Source organism: Ricinus communis, chromosome 3 (assembly GCF_019578655.1).
Source record: "Ricinus communis isolate WT05 ecotype wild-type chromosome 3, ASM1957865v1, whole genome shotgun sequence".
Classification (NCBI taxonomy): Eukaryota; Viridiplantae; Streptophyta; class Magnoliopsida; order Malpighiales; family Euphorbiaceae; genus Ricinus; species Ricinus communis.
This window is the reverse complement of record NC_063258.1, coordinates 12,234,066-12,240,843: the sequence shown is the minus strand read 5'-3', so window position 1 is coordinate 12,240,843 and position 6,778 is coordinate 12,234,066. Positions and strand designations below refer to the sequence as shown.

At 36.9% G+C, this 6,778-nt stretch overlaps 1 non-coding gene across 1 annotated transcript; it reads left to right on the top strand.

The window, feature by feature from the left end:
* The first annotated feature begins 3,705 nt into the window (after positions 1-3,705).
* Positions 3,706-3,812, top strand: LOC112537156. The gene has a single exon (XR_003081063.2). It is a non-coding gene; the product is annotated as a small nucleolar RNA R71 (small nucleolar RNA).
* The last annotated feature ends 2,966 nt before the right edge of the window (positions 3,813-6,778 follow it).

Here is a 6,778-nt window from a genome sequence, read left to right as displayed (position 1 = left end):
CGTTAGCAGAGAATGAAGATAATATCAATGCATGTATAAAAAACAACAACTCAATAACAGACATCAAAAACCAATTCCTCACAAGAATCACTCAAGTCACTCAAAGTGTGTATAAGGTGAGAAACAAATTCCTCAAAGCAAATGCAAAAAACCCGCTTACCATAAGCTCACTCATAAATCCTATCTCCACTATTGCAAACAAATGAATACCAAAATCAAAGGGTCTTTACCAGGGTTGTAACAGGGCTAAGGTAAAGGTATGGAGATTTGGGAAAGAGGTGTGAAAATGCTGGAAATTCTTGCAATAAACAAACATGTATGCTCAAAGGATTAAATGCCCAAAAATTCAAAACCATATTCACTAAAATCCTTAATTTGTAGAATAATGCTCGAAAATGCTCTAAATCCAATATAGAGATAAAGAAATAAAGAATTTTGTTGTTTTCTTTTTTGAACTAGCAGCTTATAAGGGAACTGCTGCATACAACTGAATAAAGTAAAGAAAAAATATAGTTGGATTAAAGGGAGCATTTAAAAGAACTTAGTGAATTTACCAACATAGCAAATGGCATTTTAGTCCCAAATAAGAGAGAGCAAATCATGAAAATTCCAGCATAAAGATAAAAGAAAGATAAAATGAAAGGCTAAGATGTAAAGTGTGAAATGGTGTAAAATGAAGAAAATGGTAAAAGCTCAACCATGACTAACTAATGGAAACGCAAAGGGTAGGCTTTTGGTCAAGTGTGGTGAATTCTAAGTTGGCTAAATCATCTCATGGTATTCACAAATTCATGTAACCTCGACAAGCATTACAAAGCAAGTTCTAGAAGCTAACCAAGTACAATGCACACTCAAACAAGAAGTATAAAGAGCATATGTATAGTGAATGCTCAACTGGCTCAAAATCTCACATTTGAAGTGTGGCATTAGTTGCAATTGGTTCTCAACATCATAAATTGAGTCATCACTTAAGAAACACATGCATATGACATAATCAACATTCTAAGTTAAAATTCGACAACTCAAGAAATAATTAAGTAACACCGATTTAACCCGGCAGAGTTAATGTGTTAAACACCATTAATTGTTTTCCAAGGATAATAAACAACATAGAAAAGTAATTGAAATTCTATAAACCAAATTGTCAATTAGCTCAAAAATAGCATACTTAAGTTTATAAAAAGACATAGTATCCTAACATCCTAACAATATATATCATTAGCAGTAGCAATTTCAGACACATATAAAAATCATAGGAAAGAGAAAAGAATATACGGTTTACCCACACCCACCCCACACTTGAAGAACACACTATCCTCAGTGTAAAACGAAGTGGGTACTTCGCATGGGATGTGCAAATAAGAGAAGCAAAAATAAAAAAAATCCAAGTACATAACATGTATGAAAAATAAAGTAAATAAATGCAGAAAATAAAAGAAGATCTAAGGAAGACTGCCATGATCACTCGCCGAGGCTGGTGGAGTGAAAATTTTATGCATACTCGGCAAGAGCTGAAATTGAAAGATATAGAAATAACAAAAATTAAAAATTAAAAACTAAATAAAATATAAAAACCAAAACTAGGAAAATGTTCTAAAACTAAAGATTCAAGTATCAAAAACACAAAATAGAAGTTAGGGTGCCTCCTAAAAGCGCTTCTTTTTATTTCGAGTCATTTAGCTGGACTCGGTGACCATTCTTTGCATATGCAGGTTTGACGTATGTCAGCAATCCTCCATGCAACCGCCTTTTAGTACTTTCTTAGAGAGGGCAATATCATTTCCCTCACCTCGGATGTCAAGTCTGCTGCTAAAGTGATAGGCAACCTGTTATCCTCATCCATATATGCATAGTTGAGATGTTGTGGAAGCTCTTTCAAATCGAGAACTGGTGGTTCCTCAAGTGATGGACTCAACTTCTGTACACCTATGCTGTCAATCACAACAAACTCATCAGTATTATTGCTTGGCTCGTTAGCTAACAGAAACTCAAGCTGCTCTAAAACTTCTTCATTTGACAGCTCATGCTCATTTCCCCTTGGCAAAGCAACTTGCAGAGGGTCTTCAACTAATACTTCCTGCAACTGTGTCTTAATAGCATTGTCAAATACATTAATAGCATACACAAGATTATCATGATCTAAAGACTGCCTTATAGAATTATTCAAGTCAAAGGTGACAGTCTCATCTCCTACCCTAAGTTTTAACTTTCCATAACAAAAATCTATCATTGCCCTAGATGTTCCAAGAAAATATCTACCTAGAATCAAGGGTACACTACCCTCACCGTCCATGTCGAAGTCAACAAGAAATAAAAATTTATTTACTTTTACAAGCACATTCTCTACAATACCCCTAGGATACTTAACAGACCTATCAGGTAATTGTATACTCATCCTAGTGGGTTTAGCCTCTCCCATAGGCTGTATGACATTACATTATTACTAGTCCCTAAATCAGCTAAAGCATCATCAAAAGATAAGTTACCTATAAAATAAGGAATAGCAAAATTCCCTGAATCATGTCGCTTTTCCGGTAACTTGTTCTGGAAAATTGCCGAACATTCCTCATTTAGTATCACGCAAGCCAAGTCCTCAAACTTCCTTTTATTGCTAAGAATCTCCTTTAAGAACTTTGCATACCTAGGCATTTGTGAAATAGCCTCAACAAAAGGTAAATTTATATGTAGTTGTTTAAATATATCCAGAAATTTACCAAACTACTACTCGACTTGCGCCTGCTTCAACCTGGCAGGGTATAGAATTTTGGGCTGGTATTCCCTCACTCGAATCTCCTTTACCTCTTCCTTTTCTAGTTCCTTCGCCATGGTAGCTTCAACTTCCCTGCTTGAATCTACCTGCACATCAACATCATTATTAGAAAGAGAGGAAGAACCAAGAATATACTTACCTGATAGCAACGTGATTGCATTCACATGCTCTCTCGAGTTGGACTCTGTAGTGCTAGGCAGAGTCCCTGGCTGTCTCTCAGCCAATATCCTAGAAATCTGGCCTATTTAAGTCTCCAAGTTCTGTATGGAGGCCTGTTGATTTCTAAGAGCTACGTCTCTTTGCTGAAACCTGTTATCTGAAATGGACACAAACTTCATCATTAACTCCTCTAAATTGGGCTTCTTCTCCTAGTTCTAAAGTAGTTGAGAGAGAACAGTCTACTGTTGGGGTTGCTGCTGGTGCAACCGCTGAAATCCTGGTGGACCTTAGGTATTATTATTTCACCACCCGAAAATGGGATGGTTTCTCCACCCTGGGTTGTATGTGTTGCTATACGGGTTATTCTGCTGCCTGGGCGCATTTCCCATATAATCAACTTGTTCATGGTCAGCAGAAAAAAAAAAGATGAAGCAAACATACCTCACTTTCTGATTTACCTTTATCTTGCGGGCCACCACAAGACTCATGACCAAGCTATCTTGCTTGGAATCTGGAGCTAGTCAATCTTCTTAGCTAAAAGCTCCACCTGAGCTGCCAAGGCTAATATAGAATCTACCTGGTTCACCACTCCTTGCCATCTTGCCCTACTCCTAGAAAACTGTCACTGATTTATGTTCATGGCCATCTCCTCAATTAAATTTTGGGCCTACTCTAGCGTCTTACTGTTGATGGCCCCACCTGCAGCTGCATCTACCATCTGCCTCGTGGATGAGTTCAAGCCACTATAAAAAGTCTGCACCTGCATCTATAATGGCGAACTATGGTGTGGGCAACATCTTAGCAAGTCCTCATACCTCTCCCACACATCATACATGCTCTCATCATCGCATTGCACAAAAGAAGAAATATCATTACGACATCTTTGCAGTCTTACCAGGAGGAAAGTACTTATAAAAAAATTTCTCAGCCAAAAAAACTCTAGGTGGTGATGGTGTTGGCTGGTAGGGACTGTAGCCATCTCTTTGCTCTATCCCTCAAGGAAAATGGGAACAGCCTAAGCCGAATGACATCATCGCTAGTCCTATTTATTTTAAAAGTATCACAAATCTCCAAGAAATTTGCAATATGGGCATTAGGATCTTCACTAGGCAAGCCCTCAAACTATACACTCTGTTACACCATCTGAATGACATTTGGCTTAATTTCGATATTGTTTGCTGCAACAGGTGGCCTTAATATACTAGTGCGTCCCCTCCAAGGAAGGTCTAGCAAACTCGTACATCATCCTATTCGCTTCAGCGACATTGTTGTTGTTGTCTCCCATGTCTACTGGTGTATGGACAAGAATCTCAATCTACTTCTCGTCCTCTACGTCTAATCACTTCCTCAGCTACCTGAGGTATTGCTCTAGTTCGGGCAGAGGGTCTACTTGTGCAGGATTAGAACTCCTGGTCATAAACTACTTGAAATGAACAAGGCAGCAACAAACCAAGCAAATAAATGAATGGATAAATGAATCAAAAGTAAATGTCAAAAACAGAAAAGAAAAATGGCTAAAGTAACAAATAGCAAATTTCACTCCAGTTTTCAAATAAAGATTCCCCAACAACAGCGCCAAATACGTGATGCGCTACATATGCAACTACAACTAAGGCAGTGAATCTATCGATGTAGCCTAGCACAACGCAAGTATTAAAATATTTCATTCTTTGTTATCTAGCCTAAAATTAATGACGGATGGTTTATAGATTTACTAATGACTAAAAGCTAAGTTCTAAATGGAATGCGAAAATGAATGAGTTAATAGACCAATTAAGACAAGAAAGGAAACCTAAAGGGGACTTAGACTAGTTGTCAATCAAACAAAAGGTAACAGATTGTTGAGTCTGATTATGCTACCCGTGGATGACTTCTTAACTGAGTTCGTTTTCCCTCTCGAGACAATGAAATTCCTAAACCTAAGAACCTAAAGTTGGAATCTCTTCCTATCTATTGATTATTAAGTTAGCCTTAAGCTTTAATCCGCGTCTATTAAGCTTTGTTAATTCTTAATTCGGTAAATTAATTAATTTTATCTCTAAGTGAAAATTAACCTGATCTTGCGATTAAATTGCCAAACTCAATTAGAATTTCTCAATTGCTAAAACAATTCTATGAACAATAATCGATATATGCAATGTAAAGAGAACTGGATTTAGTTATTAATTGCAAAAAGAATACAAGAAAGGAAGCTCAACCAATCTCAACAATTCAGTACAAAGCTAACATAGTAAGGAACCCCAATTAGTTCAACCAATCTAGCTACACATGTTCATGTCTAAAGCAAATATGAATTCAATTATAATGAAAGAATAAAGAAATCATAACATATACACCCTTTTCCTAGAATTGGATGAACAGCTCAAAGTCTTGATGTACACTGCGGTTGATCTCCAGAATTGCTTCTTGATTTGCTCCAAAACTTCTCCTCAACCTTCAATCCAAAACCCAGATCACGAATCTGACGTTCCAAGGTGGAATCAATTTCTTGGAAGCCATCTGAAATGCCTGACAACACGTCTAGCAAAATTACAATAGAAGATCAAAAGTCATAATCACCAATCTGGAACTCTCTTTTCTCTTTTTGGCTCGTTCCTTTCATTCACTACACAAATACGAGCATGTTCTAGTCCATGTCCCTTAACACGGGCCGTGTTGGACTCCAATTGATAGAATGAACTGAATTGAGCATGGCCGTGTTCTTGCCCGTGTTAACCAATATAGGTCGTGCTCTAGGGCATGGTACACTCGATAAACATGCTAGTTTAAAGTGCTTAAGCTACACAGCTTGAAATTTCTGCATGGCCTCTAACACGGGACATGTTGACTTCCCAAAAGTCAACCCAAGGTCAAAAGATTCTGATTTCGTCCATTTTCGCCCGAAATTGATGTAAAATTGCTAAAGCACTGATGATGGACCTATAAAATCTCCTAAAACACGAAAGGACATAAAACACAGGTGATCTTAGAATGAAAATACAATAAATGCTAAGAAAATGCGCGGTAACATGTCAGCAAATATGTGTAAAACTATGCATATCATGAGCATATTATTTTAGTTTTCTACATTTCAGGAAATCAAGTTGTGGGTTCTTTCAAGAGCTTTTTGGACTTATGAAGACTCGCGCTAGCGAACTTTGACTTATCACTTACGTCTTTCATTTCTTTTGTGTTCTTTGTCTATCATTATGTTTAAATCAATTCGATTTGATCCTTATGCTTAGTCGTATAAAAGAGAATAAAGAACTTGTGGTTTTTTTTTCCTTATCGGATCCGAAATCCTACCTATGTTCTCATTTTGTTCATCTCTTTTGTGCCTCTCTTTCTAATCTTTGTCTAGTATGAGGGTTTGGTTTTATTAGGGGAGCATAAAAACGAGTGTTTTGAGTGAAAATGCTCATTGAAGCGGCAATCACAAGTACCAATCCAATGCTTGGACCAATTCAAAGAAAGAAAATTAGCTGATAGAGTATTGATATCATTCTTACAATGATCATAGATGAATCTTTTGGAAGAGAGGGAGTAGCGAGAATTAAGGGATGCCCAAATATCCCGATTCTGGATTTGCACCATTGTGATCTGTCCTTCCTTATCGCCCACGTCCTTTCTTTCTTTTGTGTGCTTTATCTACCATTGTCTTTAAATAATTTTGATTCAATCCTTACATATGCCATATGGAAGAGAATAAAGAACTAGTGATTTCTTTTCTTATCAGATATGAAATCCTAGCTATGTTCTCATTTTGTTTGTTTCTTTTTCTGTCTCTTTTGAGACATAAATCCATACACATAAGAGAGTAATCATGTTATTTGCAATTAATCCAAGCATAATATAAGCAAAAATGCAAGT